The sequence below is a fragment of the Lytechinus variegatus genome, chromosome 17, assembly GCF_018143015.1.
Source record: "Lytechinus variegatus isolate NC3 chromosome 17, Lvar_3.0, whole genome shotgun sequence".
Taxonomy (NCBI): domain Eukaryota; kingdom Metazoa; phylum Echinodermata; class Echinoidea; order Temnopleuroida; family Toxopneustidae; genus Lytechinus; species Lytechinus variegatus.
Window position 1 is genome coordinate 31,133,424 of NC_054756.1, and position 21,870 is coordinate 31,155,293.

General features: G+C 39.1%; 3 long non-coding RNA genes across 3 annotated transcripts; all 3 read left to right on the forward strand.

Moving 5' to 3' along the window:
• Positions 1–10,282: 10,282 nt before the first annotated feature.
• LOC121430733 lies at positions 10,283–13,070 on the forward strand. The gene is made up of 3 exons (XR_005972059.1): positions 10,283–11,025; positions 11,717–11,931; positions 12,402–13,070. It is a non-coding gene; the product is annotated as an uncharacterized LOC121430733 (long non-coding RNA).
• Positions 13,071–14,126: 1,056 nt separating this feature from the next.
• LOC121430737 lies at positions 14,127–16,517 on the forward strand. The gene is made up of 3 exons (XR_005972063.1): positions 14,127–14,483; positions 15,165–15,379; positions 15,850–16,517. It is a non-coding gene; the product is annotated as an uncharacterized LOC121430737 (long non-coding RNA).
• Positions 16,518–17,136: 619 nt separating this feature from the next.
• Positions 17,137–19,849, forward strand: LOC121430734. Its single transcript, XR_005972060.1, has 3 exons — positions 17,137–17,816; positions 18,498–18,712; positions 19,183–19,849. It is a non-coding gene; the product is annotated as an uncharacterized LOC121430734 (long non-coding RNA).
• The last annotated feature ends 2,021 nt before the right edge of the window (positions 19,850–21,870 follow it).

Here is a 21,870-nt window from a genome sequence, read left to right on the forward strand (position 1 = left end):
AAAGGAATTGGATTACCCTTATAGAAATCGCCAATGGTATTTGAATGGTGCCGAATGGTAGTTGAATGGTGATCTGAATGGTAAATGGTACGCGAATGGTATTTAAGTGGTGTTTCAATGGTAAGTTCTTAATGGTAATGTTTATTTAATGGTAAATGGTATACCATATACCCAATGTTGTTTCAGTGGTATGTGACTAATGAAATGATTGGTATGATGAATGGTATACATTTACCCAATGGTGTCTCAGTGTATTCAATGGTGTCTCAGTGGTATGTGCTTGTAATGGTATGATGGTATGATGAATAGTATACCATACATCGATGTACCCTCGGTGGTATACAATGGTGTCTCAGTGGTATTCAATGGTGTCTCAGTAGTATGTGCCTGTAATGGTATGATTGGTATGATAGTATACCATACATCCAGTGGTGTCTCATGGTATACAATGGTGTCTCAGTGGTATTCAATGGTGTCTCAGTAGTATGTGCCTGTAATGGTATGATTGGTATGATCAATGGTATACCATACACGAATGGTGTATCAGTGGTATACAATGGTGTCTCAGTGGTATTCAATAGTGTCTCAGTAGTATATGCCTCTAATGGTGTGACTGGTATAATGAATGGTATACCATACATCCAATGGTGTCTCAGTGGTATACAATGGTGTCTCAGTGGTATTCAATGGTGTCTCAGTAGTATGTGCCTGTAATGGTATGATTGGTATGATCAATGGTATACCATACACGAATGGTGTATCAGTGGTATACAATGGTGTCTCAGTGGTATTCCATATTGTCTCAGTAGTATATGCCTCTAATGGTATGACTGGTATATGAATGGTATACCATGCACCAATGGTGTCTCAGTGGTATACAATGGTGTCTCAGTGGTATTCAATGGTGTCTCAGTAGTATGTGCCTGTAATGGTATGATTGGTATGATCAATGGTATACCATACACGAATGGTGATCAGTGGTATACAATGGTGTCTCAGTGGTATTCCATATTGTCTCAGTAGTATATGCCTCTAATGGTATGACTGGTATAATGAATGGTATACCATGCACCAATGGTGTCTCAGTGGTATACAATGGTGTCTCAGTGGTATTCAATGGTGTCTCAGTAGTATGTGTCTCTATAATGGTATGACTGGTATGATGAATTGTATACCATATCCCAATGGTGTCTCAGTGGTGTCAAATGGTGTCCGAGTAGTAAGTGCCTCTAATGGTATGACTGCATGGTATACCATTATATACCCAATGGTGTCTCAGTGGTATACAATGGTGTCTCAGTGGTATTCAATGGTGTCTCAGTAGTATGTGCCTCTATAATGGTATGATTGGTATCAATATGGTGTCTTAGTAGTAAGTGCCTAGTGGTATATATAATCATGTTGGATAATTGTAAAGCCATAGTGGCTTAGTGGTGTTTGCCTAATGAATGCCATTTGTGTTAATGGTGAATGGTATGCCCAATTGCATTACCCATAACATAATTCCGAAGGTTTAAAGAAAATGTATCAAAGATTAAAAGGTATTTAGAGTTAATTAAATATTTGAGCTGTGACTTTTATGCGAGCAGCTTCCCCAAATCAAGTGTAATCGCTCATGATTGTAAACATGATCTCTTGCATTCTTTTAAATTGCCTTTGTCCTTATTTAAAGTAAAAGGTCTATATGTGTTTAAATATTATTGATCCAGTGGTTATGATACAATATCATAAATTTGTTATATTTTACAATTGTACATATTACCTTCTAAATTTAAATCTGATGCAATGGGTGCAAAAACAAAATCAATCGGTCAATGAATCTTTTTGATAAAAAGGGTTTTAATTTTTAATTAATAAGTTTTATTCTATTTTTATAATCATTTTGCTTGTTTATGGCCGCTTTTTATAAAGAGAACTATGTATTGAGTGTTCCAAGAAGATATTGGCAATCAATCCCAAAATTCGATCAGATGCAAATTTACAGGTGATGATACATTAAGTTTATCTATAGAACATATCAATTTGGATTTTTTATGGATCAGTTGCAAGTTTGCAATGAAAAGTATGACTCTCATGATTTTGGAGTCTGAAATTGATTTGCGTTCGATTGCTTCGATTGCAAGTTTCTTGCAATGCCCCATATTTTGCTCAAAATGAATTCACTGTTGGTTGTCTTGGTCCCCTAACCTCTATCAAATTCCCATTCGCAACCCTGATTTGGTCTGTCTGCAACGTCAAAACCCCTCTGAACCCATTTGTACGCTATTATAGCTGCTTCCAATCATGAATTATTTCTCTCTTTTTTACAAATGATATTTTAAAAATTTTTTAGGCCCTAAATATTCTTTCCCACTTGTGGACGGCGTTCATAAAGAGGAGAGCTATTCTATAGGCCGGTCATTATACTTGATTGAAATGATTTATCCACATGGTCTTGCTCCCTCACCCCTATCAAAATTCCCTGCCGCCATACAGGGTATAGAACAATGTAACAGAAAAGAAATCTACTGAATGAAATCTCAATTTCAATCATTACAAAAGCAAATTAAAAGGGAAGAGGAGTGATTAAATAATATATATATAAAGGGGAAAAAACAAGAAAAGAAAAAAGGCAAAGAAGAAAAGAAAATCAACAGAAAAGAAAAAAAGACAGCGAAAATAAAAAAGAAAATATAAGAGAGAGAACAGGAAAAAAAAGTGAAGGGATCGAAAACTTTTTTCATAGATTCCAAGATCCAAGGAAAACAGTGGCACTCACGCCATCATGGTTTCCAACCCAGAACCAATCGAGAGGAAAAAGGAGACACCCCTAATTTGGTTTTAATTCACCCCCTCCCCCCCATATGCGTTGGCAAGCAGGGCCGCTTGGCTGCTTGCTAGCTAGCTCTATCGCACGCACGCGCGCGCGCACGTCTAACCGCCGATTGCAATATTTGAAAAAGAAAACTCCATCTACCGGGACCGCCGTTTTGCTGTTGATAAGTCCGTCGATAATTCATCAAAAACTAATACAGGAACACGGGTCAGATTCGGACAGCGACTTCAAAGTCATTTGTAGAAGGCTAAACAGTAAGTTCTATAACAATTTTCTTTGATTTATTTCTCAAATTGTCTCAAAATGTTAGATGTCGGTGTACTGCCACGACCACTGCACTGCCACCGCCATTGCCCCGTTGGCGCTGGCCGCTGCTCTACTTGCCGGGACGTGGCTATGGCGATAGGGAGTGCTTATGCTTTGTGTTGGCTGAGTTTAGCTCGGCGAGCATTGAATAGATTAGTAATTCGCTCATATTGCCTGATGTTTATTGTCAATGTTTTACAAAAACCATCTCTGAATACGTTGAATTCACGAATGAATGATTTGTTAATCTAATGTCAAGACTGTCAAAGCGTTAATTGTGAAACACTGCACAACGTTAATTCACTGAAATTGAAAACTTGCCGACAAATAGTGTTGGAATTAGGTCTATAATTTGTTGTTGTTGATAGATGTTGGTAAATGAGATAAAATGGAGGTGAAACATGGAAGGGGTCCTAAAGTTTAAAAAATGATAAAGGCTACGCAGCCCCTATAAAGTTACACTGTACCACTCATGGCACATATGGTGAAATGAGCACTTTGTGTGTGGAACTGTGACTGGACATAGTGACAAACGATTCCTATTCAATTTTTCTACAGAGGCTGCAATAATTATGCAGTGGCGCTAATGCAGTTTTGCACCGGCCGATTACCAGCATACCTCATCACCAAAATTTGTTCCCAAATGTCATGACAGGTCTCTCAGTCACATTTCGATGTTAATACCACAACGAACAATTGTCCATAGACTGTGTACAACGGATAGATCGTCTCCGCACAGCGAATCGAAGACCGCTGATTGGTCAATCGCGCAGATCACGTCATGACCACGTGGTCCCAAAAATAATTCCTTCGGACTGCGTGCGGAAGTATCGATAGCGATAACGATATCCGGTCACTTTGTGTACGCCGTAAATAGTTTTGGTTCGTGATCGGATCGCTCCGGTATTGATAGAAAATTATCGAAACTCTGCAATTTCATGCATATTCAGGCGACGCTCCGAAACCCGGAAGCCAATTGACTTTGTGCACGTTGCGATAGACTCTACAAATTCCAACGAACACGATGGCATATAGACGCTAATTCGTAATATTTTGACGGAAAAGCAAGAAGTAATCGAAATTTGCTTACCTGTGCAGTATCGGTGAGAAAATAGATCCTCCGAGAATACCTTTCATAATTCATATAAAATACGGGAAAGTGAAATTCTAGGTCGATTTTGGTACGAGGTGATAGAGAATTGCACACTTGTTTTGGTGGAATTCTGTGTGAGGAAATAAAAGGCTTGCACTGCGCATGCTTACTATATTTTCATTCATAAATTGGTTCTCGGCAGGGGCTGGATGACGTCATGTAATAAGCAAAACTGTACACGACCGCTACGTTCACGCTCCGCTATCTGTTGTACACAGTTGTTCGTTGTGAATACCACCGCTTTTCAAAATATCTGGAACGGCTGTATTTAGTCTTCGATCTCGACGCGTTGATCTAATCCGTAGACATCACTTCGCGGATTGCTTGGATTCGCTGTAATGTTTATTGGGACTGAAGCTAGCGAACAAATGATGTTTACATGTGGCGAACAAACAGCCAACATGCCGCATGCGAATCTTTTGGTCGCATAACTTCGGTCCATATCAACATGACGGCAAATCCAAGCGATCCGCAATATTTTGAAAAATGTGTGTAGACAATTTCTGGTGGGGAGTTTTGCTCGCATTTGGCTTGTGTGAAACTTGTGAAGCATTAATGCGGGAGGATATTATTAGATCTTTTCATGGGGCTAGGCATATCAATTTTTAAAGTAAATTTTATCCCTTTTTTAAGTTTGTCCTGTGATCACATTTTATCTGTTTTTATTTATTTACTGATCAAAACTTGCCTAAAACAATGTCTGGAATTCATCCACTGGCATATGATTTTCCATGAACGGATCCATGATTTCTCAAAGGGGGTAGTGGGGCAGATTTTCCCCAAGGAAACTTTAAATAACAAGCAAACCAAAAAAGAGATCCTCTTGTATGAGACAATATTTTCAATATAAATATTTGCTGTAACTATCGAGGGGGGGGTGAACACTTGTGTAAGAAAGCCACATTTTTATCTTGCTCTCAAGGTGGGGGCACAGGGGTCCATTGCAGAAAGAGTTGCGTTTAAACGCAGGTAAAAAATCAATCGCAAGTCCCAAATGCGCGCTGTTGATTGGTTGAAAATCAAGTTGCGCATGATATTTAGAGTTGCGATTTATTGCAACTCTAAATATACAACAGACTCCAGGTCAAATGTGCCCACTTGGATCCGCTTCTGCGATTGTCAATACCAGGGAAATGGAATTTATGTCATCGATTACCCTCCTTTTGAAAATTGCTGCTCTGGAAATTTGATTTCAGATGACATAGCTATTACTAGTATAAAGCATGCATAGTTATAATACAGCCTTGTCTGAACTAAGCTGAACAATATCACATTTCCTTATTGTTTTCCTGAATTCTGGGCTGATAATCAGAGATCCATGAAAAATATCTCTAAAATTAAAGTTCTAAGATCATTCTTTTTCTTTTACTATATTAGTATTCTATTTTTGCTTGTATCTGCATTCTGCACATACATGCAGATTTTACAACACTCAAATTGATTTTATTTCATTTTCAAAGTTTGGACGACGGATACACTGGATGATAAGGTTAACCTTATAGTCCAGCCTTATCTGGGAGTGACACGACGGGTGTTGAACACAGAAAACGTGCCCTGTACAAGAAAAGAATGGAGTTTATGAAAGGTATGTGTGTAAGAATTTTCTTCAGTAGGAAAAATTGCAAAGCTTCATGAGATAAAACAGATTGTATTCCTGCAGTGGCATAGCTGAAAAAAAATCAGTATGTTGGCTGAGGGGGAGGGGTGGACACTTTGTCCTCAGGTATTCATTTGTTGTGGTATTTGTCAGCATTGGGGCCTCCCATGAGATAATAGGTTATTTTCTTCCCATCTATGGTTAAACATAAATTTATTTATCATATTTTACAAAATGTTTTGTTGATATTTGTTAATTGGTACCATTCAATTGAATGGTAGTGTATACTGCAAATTTCTCGATATTTAAAAAAATATATGAACTTCTAAAGAAAGCTTACACACACGACAAGCATTGATGTTTTGAACCCTTAGCTAACATACTGTCCTTTGCATTGTTTTCATCCAATATTTCTTATTACAGCTTCAAGGAATTGATCCTGCCGGGTACCCATTCACTTCACCTGGGTCTAGTGCAGCACAGTGCGGATAAATTTTGGGCTGAAGGAAAACACACCATGGCTAGGACTCAAATTCATGACCCTCTGTTTGTAAGGTGAGAGTCAGAACCACTAGACCACGACATACCCAAGCTGATGTTATATCCCCACTTGTTCTTTTGTATTTTATTACAAGAAGTCGTGCTTATTTACACTTTGTCCTCCGAGAACTCTAAAAAATGGAGTGAAAATTTATTTCAAAGACATGTCCACCCTAACAAAAAGTTGATTTGATTAAAAAGAGAAAAATCAAACATAAAAATCGGATGAAAAATAAGAAAGGTATGACATTTTTAAGTTTCACTCAATTTCACTTAATAGTTATATGCATATCCTGGTCGGTATGCAAATGAGGGAACTGATGACATCACTCATTCACTTTTCTTTTGTTTTTTTAAATATGAAATATAATTTTCTCCCCATTGACCTATGAAATAAAGTTTTATTTCTCACTGAACATGTGGAGTTACCATTGCTTAACATTATTTGGTTCAGTCCAGTTGGTCCTTATTGTCAAATCTGTAAAATTTGAAATATTGTAGAATTCAAACAATGAAAAACAAAACAAAAAGTGAGGGACATCATCGATTCTCTCATATGCATGTGGGTAAATTGTGCATATAACTATTTTGTGAAATATAAGCGAAATTTCAAAATGTCATAACTTTCTTATTTTGCATCCGATTTTGATGAAATATTTTGCATGATGCTTGCCTGATTTTTCTCTGTTGATTCAAAACAACCTTTTCTGTGGTGGACTTGACCTTTAATGTGAAGATATGCATTGCTGGAAATAATGATATGATACTTGGGACATATCATACACACATGTATGAAAATATTAAATAATTATGATTTCATTTTATACAATAAGCCTAGCAAATATTCCTGACGATCATGTGTACATTAGGTTAATTTTTACCAAAATATTGTTAAAATTTCAAATTCAATAACTTTGTTATTATTAGATGTTAATGAAATTTTCAGCATGATGCTTTTCTGATTCATTCTCTCCTTACCAAAATCTGCCATTTTCTCATGCTTTCTTTCTATGGTCCCCTTCATTCTCCTTATAACTATTTCATGTGTAAAATGTAACCGGTCGTCCAACCCATTTGATTGGAGGGCTAGAGGTACTCGAGACTGAAAGTTATGTGATACAATTCAAAGTGTACATCAGACAAACAAAAAGCACTGAAAATTTCATCAAAATTTGTTGCGGATTAACGAAGTTATGACGAATTAAAGTTGTTATTTTTTGGTAAAACTGTTCTCTTCAAGTCCTCGTGAATATACAAAATCACAATTTATATATTTTTTGTATTATATGAATTCAAATTTTGTCCAAGCTAGGTTGTAAAAACTTACAATTGACTACTGATTCTGTGTAAGACAATAATCATATTATTTCTCACACATAGTTGAGTTATTCATCTGATTCAGCACAGCAAAATTAGACAGAAAAGAAATAAGTGGGTATCTTGTATATATTATTTTCTATATATTTTGCAAAAAGAGGTCTCTATTTTTTATGTTTTTTAGTGTTCCAAATTGAATAATTTTCTTTCCCTATTTTCATTATATTTTCTTTCTATGTGTGATATATTATTTATTTCTTAATTTATCTTTATTGTATTTATGATAAACTTTTGGCGTGTTTCTACAGTAAATCATTAAAAACAGTTTATCTTTTCCGGACTCGAATAACCATATCGCTCTTAAACCAAGCTGTTTCTACAGACCAAATAATCTGATCAACTTGCATTTCGCTTCGCAAATACGGCAGAAATCGGAAAATTCAAACTATAACATCAACATTGCATTTTGGTATGTCAAAAATTGCATCTCGTTAGGAAAATTTTCAAAATTCATGGTACATCTCACTCATTGTAGCAGGTATATATGTTTCGCGATCAGCTGGCGAGATTAAACAGGCCAGAATATATGTATACTGTGAGATCGCACTTCTGGGTTCAAGCACTTAAGCCAGACATGAATGCTATTTTGCCCCATGTTTACAGAAAAGTTAAACGGATTAACATGGCAATAACCACCTCTCAAAGATGGTTATGTGAAACCATATTTTGCGCGATGCAATTAATCAATTAACCACATCGCATCTATTTCTACAGGAAACTTATCCAGGATTCTGGATACTTAGGCGGGTAATACTTTTTAACAATTCTTTGTAGAAACACGCCATTGATATATCTTTTTAGGTGAAAAGAAAAAAAAGAACAATTTGGGGGACGGGGGTACTATTTCCCCCCCCCTTTTGAGATATTTCATTTCTTCTAGGTGTGGTACCCTTTATTCATTTGGCCATGTGAAGGCTATCGCACATTTTGAGTTTAATCTTCGAAATTTGGTGTTCATTAGTTTGTTGTCCAAATTCTGTCTTGCATGTAAATTCGTTTATAGGAAGATTAACATAATACCTATGTGGAGTGCAATCATTGATCTCTTGTAGTGTCGCGCAGTCACATGTATTCATAATATGGTGCTTTTATACCATTCCTGTCAATACTCTTTTGTACTTGAACTTATTAGTAAAAAAATGTTTATTAATATTGTTGAAAGCAATTCACACAACAGATTTAACATCAAGTATCAGATTTGTATGCAGAACAGTGGTTTTGCCAAGTACTCAATCCATGTAAAAAGCAATAAGAGAGAACAGGTTTATTCTTGGAAATGTTAGTCTTCATTTGTTGTGTTTTTCAATCAAACTCGATCTGTCTTGATACATGTTTATTTTTTTCATAACAAGATTGACAGAGATATCAACGAGTAGCTAAGTCATATATATTAATAACTTATGTGCTTTAATTATAAAGTCTATACTTGTGAATACTCTGTGCCATTTATGCTGTACTTAAACTTCTTATAGTAAAAGCATTTTAATGACGTTCTTGAAATAACTGCTTTAATTATTTTTCTTGTGTATACTTATTCCATTATTAAGCCTACCATTAACCCCAGATATATGCTGTACACCATTGGTCTACCATTCACTGTACTTTATTGGCTTACTATACATTGCACATCTTTGTTCTACTGTCTACCATTGGTCTACCATTGAATGTACACTTGTGGTCTATAGTGTATGACCAATGGTGTTATTTGAATGGTTGACTAATAGTATAGAGTGTATGGTATGACAGTATTGTATGGTAAATGGTAGGTCAATGGTGTACAGTGTATGGTAAGCCAATGTTGTATGGTGTATGGTAAGCCTACGGTGTACGGTGAATAGTAGTATGGTGTATGGTAGGCCAATGGTGTACTGTAAATGGTAGGTCAATGGTGTACGGTGTATGGTAGAATGGTGTAAAGTGAATGGTCAATCAATGGTGAACGGTGTATGGTGTACGGCGAATGGTAGTTGAATGGTGAGCGATGAATGGTACACGAATGGTGTACGTTGAATGGTACGCGAATGGTGTACGGTCAATGGTACGCGAATGGTGTACAGTGTATGGTATGCGGATGGTGAATGGTACATGAATGGTGTATGGTCAATGGTAGGCGAATGGTGTATGGTGAAAGGCAATTGGTAGGCCAATGGTGTCCAGTGAATGGTGGCTGAATGGTAAATGGTAGGCCAGTGAATGGTGGCTGAATGGTGAATGGTGGTCAATGGTAAACCTGTCTATAGTGGCCATATGGTAGATGAATGGTGAATGGTGTTTGATCAATGGTATATGAATGGTAAATGGTGCTCATGAATATGGTAATAGTAACGTCCGAATTATTTAAATTAGTTTGAATGGTATACCATTGAGGCTTGAATGGTATACCATTGGTGTATGGTGGGTGCTGTGCGAATGGTATTCCAATGGTATATCAATGGTGTATGATAAATGGTAGTCAATGGTATACCATTCAATTTTTTTTATAAGGGTAGAAGGAGATGGATGGAGTATCAAGTGGACGTCCTAGTGAACGAGCGAGCGACCAAACAAATAGACAAAAAATGGAGGATCAATCAGCTATTTCGTTTTCCATCATGCAGACAACAAGGAGGGAACGGGTGGGTAAAACAAGAAATCTTCTATTCGTCCTCGTGGTTTCTTTCTTATTTCTTTTTTGGTTTGTCTTTTTTTCCTGCTCTGTCAAGAAGGAGACGGGAAAAGAAGAGAGGCAAAAGTGATACTATAAGGAAAGCATTCTTTAAACGAATAGAAGCGAAGAAACGAACAAAGAGGCACTTCATAGAAAATAAAATAAAATAAATAAATAGATGAATTGAAAATGAAAAAAGCCTACAACACCCGGTACTCCCAGCGAATGTTTCGGCCTGGTACTAGAGCTGGCCGATTTCTTGGCCAACTGTCCAATCACTATGCCTCGTCAGCCGGCTGAGTTGGCCATCAGAGCTCTCTCATTGGCCTAATGGCGATCACTGAGAATGTGGGCGTCGCCAGAGTTGGCCAACAGACCAATCACGTTGTCTCGTTGTCCGACTGGACATGAATATTTATGATTACCTCACCGCTACGTCACCGTAAAATATGAATATTCATCTCTTCGGCGGAACCTTCGAATTCACTGCCAAATCGAGCACTGTTTCATCGATAAATCCACCCTTTTGAGGACTTTTGGATGTTGTTTACATATGGACGTGGAAATTGTGATCATTCTTCGCATGTATGGTGAGTAGAAACGTATAAGTTGCTATATTTGTTGAAAAATGAGATGAAATGAGTGCTCTGCTGAAATGTACGGAAGCTCCACGGAGCCAGCCCGCTACGCTCCCGGTCAAATCCTTTGGGTTTCCGTGGGTGTTCAAGGAGTAGATTCAGCTTGATTGCAAGCAATTTAAGAGTGATATCGCTTGTAATATGGCTTCTGGATTAAAAAGAAACATTCATAGTACATCTTGACTCATGGTGATATTTGAATTTATGTGTCAAAGGTCCCCTTGCTCATGACAAGTTTCACTATTTGCTTAAATTTTGTTAAAACGAGATGAAAAGTTGTTCCGCAGAAATGTGCGGAAGCTCCATGGAGCTGCTAGCCCGCTACACCCCCGGTCAAATTATCTGGGTTTCTGGGGGTGTTCACAATATAGTAACCCCCTCTTTACATGTAAATATGTCTGTACTTTACTGTAGTTCAGCCTAATTACGATACATGAATTTGTACGATGGCTTTAATTACAAATAGCCTAGCTACCTAGATCTTTGTTTTTAAAACCGAGCCATTCAGGATGCTCCGTAGAGTTGCAGACTAATCAGTAATGCGTACGATGGTAAACAGGAAATTCAAACTAGGCATGTAGATAATTTTTTTGTTCTAATTTAAACTAACGTTGGGCGTGTACACATTTTTTTTTCCATGTAGATACCATGGTGCTGTACAGTATACACACACCCAGACTGTGGGATCTGGTACGTCAAACTTGACCAGGCATCGTAAAATCCACAATGACAGGATGCACCATCCACAGCGTCAACGTCAGCAGATACCGTTGCTGCAGGGGAATGAACTGTGGTGAGACTAGACTCTGGTGAACTGCATCTCTGCGGAGCGGTATAGGATATCGCCATGCATTCAAGGTTAGTGTGTCACTGTATTACACTCTTGATATGGTTAAAATTTAAACAAAAAGATACAGTAGTGATATACGTTATACAATAACGCATTATTGATGTACATTGTAAACTGTATACACACAGTATACTGTAAACACCGTACACAGAATACTCTGTGTATATCACTGTATACATTGAAATACCTTAAAACTGTACTGTACATTATTAATTATACACTGTATGTCACTATACACTGTAATGCATCGCTGCATTGATACAGTTGGAAGTTAAAACAAAACAAGATACATACATACAGATGTCTTATATGCCTTTTGAGAAGCTAATGACTTTTCCCTGTTTATTTTTTTCTATCAGTGCATAGAGAAGGAGAGAGAGAAGGTTTGAGATTATGGTGATGAAAGATGGCACTGAATGAAAGGATAATCATATTTATTTTATTTTCTATTCCCTCTCCCTATTTTATTTTTGTCCAGTGCTGGAAAATAACCAGAGAGCTGAAGAGGACAGTGCCAATGACGACGATGAGAGCATCATAGGTGATATGTCTGTCGCTGTGGACCTCATCGACAGTACGAATACCGAGGACTCTTGGAAGTGGAACGTCGATACCATGTTTCGAGTAGGCCCGAGACCTAAGCAATTTCATTCGGACCGATGGAACAGTACGATGTGATGTTGTGCAACTATTGCGTTTAATGATTGAAATACGTTTTTCATCGTGCTACTCAGCATGGACCAGACGCGAGCCCTATTTACGCTATGTACCTGTAATGGTGCTTTTCACTCTGCTTCAGGAATCACACAGATATGCACATGTGGACGATGAATTGTTGATTGGAAAAAGACTGAACATTTTTCTCAATTGCCATGCTTATTTTGCAAATTTGTCATCAATTACACAATTTCTTACGGAAAGAAAGAACGCACTAATCCATGGCTCTACACAGTTGGGGGGGGGGGGGGTATGCTTTAGTGGTTGCCCCACCCCCCTCCTTTTGTGTATGGCCATGAATTTATTTGAATTAGTTTTGTACAGGTACATACATGAATACAGAAATCGATTATCAAAGAGTGACCGAAGCAAAGATATTTAATTAATTAAAAGATGAGAACACTGATGTAAATATTGCTTATGATTATTGATTTGATTTCCTCTCTTTAAAATTGATTGCATTATTGAATTTGTTTGTTGTGTGTCTGATGTGTGTATATTGCATGTGTGTCTTTTGGAGTGTATGTGTGTCTGTGTGTGTGTGTCTGATGTGTGTGTAATATGCGTGTTTGTGTGTGTGTCTGCTACGTGTCTGTGTGTGTGTGTGTCTGTTGTGTATTTTTGTGTGTGTTTGTATGTATGTATGTATGTTGATTCTATGTGCCTGTGTTTGTGTGTATGCATGTGTGTATGTCCACTGTGTGTGTATGTTTGTTGTGTGTCTGATGTGTGTATATTGCATGTGTGTCTTTTGGAGTGTATGTATGTCTGTGTGTGTGTGTCTGATGTGTGTGTAATATGCGTGTTTGTGTGTGTGTCTTATTGTGAATGTCTGCTACGTGTCTGTGTGTGTGTCTGTTGTGTATTTTTGTGTGTGTTTGTATGTATGTATGTATGTTGATTCTATGTGCCTGTGTTTGTGTGTATGCATGTGTGTATGTCCACTGTGTGTGTATGTTTGTTGTGTGTCTGATGTGTGTATATTGCATGTGTGTCTTTTGGAGTGTATGTATGTCTGTGTATGTGTGTGTGTGTCTGATGTGTGTGTAATATGCGTGTTTGTGTCTTATTGTGAATGTCTGCTACGTGTCTGTGTGTGTGTGTGTCTGTTGTGTGTGTTTGTGTGTATGCATGTGTGTATGTCCATTTTGTGTGTATGTTTGTTGTGTGTCTTTTGTGTGTATATTGCGTGCATGTGTGTCTTTTGAGTGTGTTTATGTCTGTTTGTGTGTGTGTTTTGGAATTAAAACACACCCACAGTACCCACACACACAAACACACTCTCCACACACCATCAGACACGGACAAACACACTCAACAGACAAACACACCCTTAAAGACCCAGGTACAACATCGCGACGTAGCAGACGAAAGGGCTGCCTCTCTCTTTTCCGACGCAGATGGCGCCAGGCCGCCGATCACCGGCTTGCGCTGGTGATCAGGGCTCTGCTCAGCAGGTGAATAGTACCGCCAGGGGCCTGTTTCGGCCTGGTACTAGAGCTGGCCGATTTCTTGGCCAACTGTCCAATCACTATGCCTCGTCAGCCGGCTGAGTTGGCCATCAGAGCTCTCTCATTGGCCTAATGGCGATCACTGAGAATGTGGGCGTCGCCAGAGTTGGCCAACAGACCAATCACGTTGTCTCGTTGTCCGACTGGACATGAATATTTATGATTACCTCACCGCTACGTCACCGTAAAATATGAATATTCATCTCTTCGGCGGAACCTTCGAATTCACTGCCAAATCGAGCACTGTTTCATCGATAAATCCACCCTTTTGAGGACTTTTGGATGTTGTTTACATATGGACGTGGAAATTGTGATCATTCTTCGCATGTATGGTGAGTAGAAACGTATAAGTTGCTATATTTGTTGAAAAATGAGATGAAATGAGTGCTCTGCTGAAATGTACGGAAGCTCCACGGAGCCAGCCCGCTACGCTCCCGGTCAAATCCTTTGGGTTTCCGTGGGTGTTCAAGGAGTAGATCCAGCTTGATTGCAAGCAATTTAAGAGTGATATCGCTTGTAATATGGCTTCTGGATTAAAAAGAAACATTCATAGTACATCTTGACTCATGGTGATATTTGAATTTATGTGTCAAAGGTCCCCTTGCTCATGACAAGTTTCACTATTTGCTTAAAACGAGATGAAAAGTTGTTCCGCAGAAATGTGCGGAAGCTCCATGGAGCTGCTAGCCCGCTACACCCCCGGTCAAATTATCTGGGTTTCTGGGGGTGTTCACAATATAGTAACCCCCTCTTTACATGTAAATATGTCTGTACTTAACTGTAGTTCAGCCTAATTACGATACATGAATTTGTACGATGGCTTTAATTACAAATAGCCTAGCTACCTAGATCTTTGTTTTTAAAACCGAGCCATTCAGGATGCTCCGTAGAGTTGCAGACTAATCAGTAATGCGTACGATGGTAAACAGGAAATTCAAACTAGGCATGTAGATAATTTTTTTGTTCTAATTTAAACTAACGTTGGGCGTGTACACATTTTTTTTTCCATGTAGATACCATGGTGCTGTACAGTATACACACACCCAGACTGTGGGATCTGGTACGTCAAACTTGACCAGGCATCGTAAAATCCACAATGACAGGATGCACCATCCACAGCGTCAACGTCAGCAGATACCGTTGCTGCAGGGGAATGAACTGTGGTGAGACTAGACTCTGGTGAACTGCATCTCTGCGGAGTGGTATAGGATATCGCCATGCATTCAAGGTTAGTGTGTCACTGTATTACACTCTTGATATGGTTAAAATTTAATCAAAAAGATACAGTAGTGATATACGTTATACAATAACGCATTATTGATGTACATTGTAAACTGTATACACACAGTATACTGTAAACACCGTACACAGAATACTCTGTGTATATCACTGTATACATTGAAATACCTTAAAACTGTACTGTACATTATTAATTATACACTGTATGTCACTATACACTGTAATGCATCGCTGCATTGATACAGTTGGAAGTTAAAACAAAACAAGATACATACATACAGATGTCTTATATGCCTTTTGAGAAGCTAATGACTTTTCCCTGTTTATTTTTTTCTATCAGTGCATAGAGAAGGAGAGAGAGAAGGTTTGAGATTATGGTGATGAAAGATGGCACTGAATGAAAGGATAATCATATTTATTTTATTTTCTATTCCCTCTCCCTATTTTATTTTTGTCCAGTGCTGGAAAATAACCAGAGAGCTGAAGAGGACAGTGCCAATGACGACGATGAGAGCATCATAGGTGATATGTCTGTCGCTGTGGACCTCATCGACAGTACGAATACCGAGGACTCTTGGAAGTGGAACGTCGATACCATGTTTCGAGTAGGCCCGAGACCTAAGCAATTTCATTCGGACCGATGGAACAGTACGATGTGATGTTGTGCAACTATTGCGTTTAATGATTGAAATACGTTTTTCATCGTGCTACTCAGCATGGACCAGACGCGAGCCCTATTTACGCTATGTACCTGTAATGGTGCTTTTCACTCTGCTTCAGGAATCACACAGATATGCACATGTGGACGATGAATTGTTGATTGGAAAAAGACTGAACATTTTTCTCAATTGCCATGCTTATTTTGCAAATTTGTCATCAATTACACAATTTCTTACGGAAAGAAAGAACGCACTAATCCATGGCTCTACACAGTTGGGGGGGGGGGTATGCTTTAGTGGTTGCCCCACCCCCCTCCTTTTGTGTATGGCCATGAATTTATTTGAATTAGTTTTGTACAGGTACATACATGAATACAGAAATCGATTATCAAAGAGTGACCGAAGCAAAGATATTTAATTAATTAAAAGATGAGAACACTGATGTAAATATTGCTTATGATTATTGATTTGATTTCCTCTCTTTAAAATTGATTGCATTATTGAATTTGTTTGTTGTGTGTCTGATGTGTGTATATTGCATGTGTGTCTTTTGGAGTGTATGTATGTCTGTGTATGTGTGTCTGATGTGTGTGTAATATGCGTGTTTGTGTGTGTGTCTGCTACGTGTCTGTGTGTGTCTGTTGTGTATTTTTGTGTATGTATGTATGTATGTTGATTCTATGTGCCTGTGTTTGTGTGTATGCATGTGTGTATGTCCACTGTGTGTGTATGTTTGTTGTGTGTCTGATGTGTGTATATTGCATGTGTGTCTTTTGGAGTGTATGTATGTCTGTGTATGTGTGTATGCATGTGTGTATGTCCACTGTGTGTGTATGTTTGTTGTGTGTCTGATGTGTGTATATTGCATGTGTGTCTTTTGGAGTGTATGTATGTCTGTGTGTGTGTCTGATGTGTGTGTAATATGCGTGTTTGTGTGTGTGTGTCTTATTGTGAATGTCTGCTACGTGTCTGTGTGTGTGTCTGTTGTGTATTTGTGTGTGTGTGTTTGTATGTATGTATGTTGATTCTATGTGCCTGTGTTTGTGTGTATGCATGTGTGTATGTTTGTTGTGTGTCTTTTGTGTGTATATTGCGTGTATGTGTGTCTTTTGAGTGTGTTTATGTCTGTTTGTGTGTGTGTTTTGGAATTAAAACACACCCACAGTACCCACACACACAAACACACTCTCCACACACCATCAGACACGGACAAACAAACTCAACAGACAAACACACCCTTAAAGACCCAGGTACAACATCGCGACGTAGCAGACGAAAGGGCTGCCTCTCTCTTTTCCGACGCAGATGGCGCCAGGCCGCCGATCACCGGCTTGCGCCGGTGATCAGGGCTCTGCTCAGCAGGTGAATAGTACCGCCAGGGGCCCTTGCCCACTCCCAGCGAATGTTTCGGCCTGGTACTAGAGCTGGCCGATTTCTTGGCCAACTGTCCAATCACTATGCCTCGTCAGCCGGCTGAGTTGGCCATCAGAGCTCTCTCATTGGCCTAATGGCGATCACTGAGAATGTGGGCGTCGCCAGAGTTGGCCAACAGACCAATCACGTTGTCTCGTTGTCCGACTGGACATGAATATTTATGATTACCTCACCGCTACGTCACCGTAAAATATGAATATTCATCTCTTCGGCGGAACCTTCGAATTCACTGCCAAATCGAGCACTGTTTCATCGATAAATCCACCCTTTTGAGGACTTTTGGATGTTGTTTACATATGGACGTGGAAATTGTGATCATTCTTCGCATGTATGGTGAGTAGAAACGTATAAGTTGCTATATTTGTTGAAAAATGAGATGAAATGAGTGCTCTGCTGAAATGTACGGAAGCTCCACGGAGCCAGCCCGCTACGCTCCCGGTCAAATCCTTTGGGTTTCCGTGGGTGTTCAAGGAGTAGATTCAGCTTGATTGCAAGCAATTTAAGAGTGATATCGCTTGTAATATGGCTTCTGGATTAAAAAGAAACATTCATAGTACATCTTGACTCATGGTGATATTTGAATTTATGTGTCAAAGGTCCCCTTGCTCATGACAAGTTTCACTATTTGCTTAAAACGAGATGAAAAGTTGTTCCGCAGAAATGTGCGGAAGCTCCATGGAGCTGCTAGCCCGCTACACCCCCGGTCAAATTATCTGGGTTTCTGGGGGTGTTCACAATATAGTAACCCCCTCTTTACATGTAAATATGTCTGTACTTAACTGTAGTTCAGCCTAATTACGATACATGAATTTGTACGATGGCTTTAATTACAAATAGCCTAGCTACCTAGATCTTTGTTTTTAAAACCGAGCCATTCAGGATGCTCCGTAGAGTTGCAGACTAATCAGTAATGCGTACGATGGTAAACAGGAAATTCAAACTAGGCATGTAGATAATTTTTTTGTTCTAATTTAAACTAACGTTGGGCGTGTACACATTTTTTTTTCCATGTAGATACCATGGTGCTGTACAGTATACACACACCCAGACTGTGGGATCTGGTACGTCAAACTTGACCAGGCATCGTAAAATCCACAATGACAGGATGCACCATCCACAGCGTCAACGTCAGCAGATACCGTTGCTGCAGGGGAATGAACTGTGGTGAGACTAGACTCTGGTGAACTGCATCTCTGCGGAGCGGTATAGGATATCGCCATGCATTCAAGGTTAGTGTGTCACTGTATTACACTCTTGATATGGTTAAAATTTAAACAAAAAGATACAGTAGTGATATACGTTATACAATAACGCATTATTGATGTACATTGTAAACTGTATACACACAGTATACTGTAAACACCGTACACAGAATACTCTGTGTATATCACTGTATACATTGAAATACCTTAAAACTGTACTGTACATTATTAATTATACACTGTATGTCACTATACACTGTAATGCATCGCTGCATTGATACAGTTGGAAGTTAAAACAAAACAAGATACATACATACAGATGTCTTATATGCCTTTTGAGAAGCTAATGACTTTTCCCTGTTTATTTTTTTCTATCAGTGCATAGAGAAGGAGAGAGAGAAGGTTTGAGATTATGGTGATGAAAGATGGCACTGAATGAAAGGATAATCATATTTATTTTATTTTCTATTCCCTCTCCCTATTTTATTTTTGTCCAGTGCTGGAAAATAACCAGAGAGCTGAAGAGGACAGTGCCAATGACGACGATGAGAGCATCATAGGTGATATGTCTGTCGCTGTGGACCTCATCGACAGTACGAATACCGAGGACTCTTGGAAGTGGAACGTCGATACCATGTTTCGAGTAGGCCCGAGACCTAAGCAATTTCATTCGGACCGATGGAACAGTACGATGTGATGTTGTGCAACTATTGCGTTTAATGATTGAAATACGTTTTTCATCGTGCTACTCAGCATGGACCAGACGCGAGCCCTATTAACGCTATGTACTGTAATGGTGCTTTTCACTCTGCTTCAGGAATCACACAGATATGCACATGTGGACGATGAATTGTTGATTGGAAAAAGACTGAACATTTTTCTCAATTGCCATGCTTATTTTGCAAATTTGTCATCAGTTACACAATTTCTTACGGAAAGAAAGAACGCACTAATCCATGGCTCTACACAGTTGGGGGGGGGGGGTATGCTTTAGTGGTTGCCCCACCCCCCTCCTTTTGTGTATGGCCATGAATTTATTTGAATTAGTTTTGTACAGGTACATACATGAATACAGAAATCGATTATCAAAGAGTGACCGAAGCAAAGATATTTAATTAATTAAAAGATGAGAACACTGATGTAAATATTGCTTATGATTATTGATTTGATTTCCTCTCTTTAAAATTGATTGCATTATTGAATTTGTTTGTTGTGTGTCTGATGTGTGTATATTGCATGTGTGTCTTTTGGAGTGTATGTGTGTCTGTGTATGTGTGTCTGATGTGTGTGTAATATGCGTGTTTGTGTGTGTGTCTGCTACGTGTCTGTGTGTGTCTGTTGTGTATTTTTGTGTATGTATGTATGTATGTTGATTCTATGTGCCTGTGTTTGTGTGTATGCATGTGTGTATGTCCACTGTGTGTGTATGTTTGTTGTGTGTCTGATGTGTGTATATTGCGTGTGTGTCTTTTGGAGTGTATGTATGTCTGTGTATGTGTGTATTCATAATAGTGGAAGGGGTTCGCCAGTCATAATGGTAGATGAGGGTCGCTATTCATAATAGTAGAAGGGGTTCGCCAGTCATAATGGTAGATGAGGGTCGCTATTCATAATAGTAGAAAGTGTACGCCAGTCAGAATGGTAGATGAGGGTCGCTATTCATAATAGTAGAAAGGGTTCGCCAGTCATAATAATGGGTGAGGGTCGCCAGCCATAATACTAGAAGGGGTTCGCCAGTCATAATGGTAGATGAGGGTCGCTATTCATAATAGTATAAAGGGTTCGCCAGTCATAATAATAGATGAGGGTCGCCAGTCATAATAGGAGAACGGGTTCGTCAGTTATAATAATGGATGAGGGTCGCCAGTCATAATAGTAGAAGAGGGTCGGTATTCATAATAGTAGAAGGGGTTCGCCAGTCATAATGGTAGGATGAGGGTCGCTATTCATAATAGTGGAAGGGGTTCGCCAGTCATAATGGTAGATGAGGGTCGCTATTCATAATAGTAGAAGGGGTTCGCCAGTCATAATGGTAGAAGAGGGTCGGTATTCATAATAGTAGAAGGGGTTCGCCAGTCATAATGGTAGGATGAGGGTCGCTATTCATAATAGTGGAAGGGGTTCGCCAGTCATAATGGTAGATGAGGGTCGCTATTCATAATAGTAGAAGGGGTTCGCCAGTCATAATGGTAGATGAGGGTCGCTATTCATAATAGTAGAAAGTGTACGCCAGTCATAATGGTAGATGAGGGTCGCTATTCATAATAGTAGAAGGGGTTCGCCAGTCATAATGGTAGGATGAGGGTCGCTATTCATAATAGTGGAAGGGGTTTGCCAGTCATAATGGTAGATGAGGGTCGCTATTCATAATAGTAGAAGGGGTTCGCCAGTCATAATGGTAGAAGAGGGTCGGTATTCATAATAGTAGAAGGGGTTCGCCAGTCATAATGGTAGGATGAGGGTCGCTATTCATAATAGTGGAAGGGGTTCGCCAGTCATAATGGTAGATGAGGGTCGCTATTCATAATAGTAGAAGGGGTTCGCCAGTCATAATGGTAGATGAGGGTCGGTATTCATAATAGTAGAAGGGGTTCGCCAGTCATAATGGTAGGATGAGGGTCGCTATTCATAATAGTGGAAGGGGTTCGCCAGTCATAATGGTAGATGAGGGTCGCTATTCATAATAGTAGAAGGGGTTCGCCAGTCATAATGGTAGAAGAGGGTCGGTATTCATAATAGTAGAAGGGGTTCGCCAGTCATAATGGTAGGATGAGGGTCGCTATTCATAATAGTGGAAGGGGTTCGCCAGTCATAATGGTAGATGAGGGTCGCTATTCATAATAGTAGAAAGGGTTCGCCAGTCATAATGATGGGTGAGGGTCGCCAGTTATAATAATGGATGAGGGTCGCTTGTCATAATAGGAGAAAGGGTTTGCCAGTCATAACAATGGATGAGGGTCGCCAGTCATAATACTTAAAGGAGTTCGCCAGTCATAATACTAGAAGTGGTTCGCCAGTCATAACGGTAGATGAGGGTCGCTATTCATAATAGTAGAAAGGGTTCGCCAGTCATAATTGTAGATGAGGGTCGCCAGTCATAATACTAAAAGGGGTTCACCGGTCATAAAAGTAGAAGGGGTTTGCCAGTCATAATGGTGGATGAGGGTCGCTATTCATAATAGTAG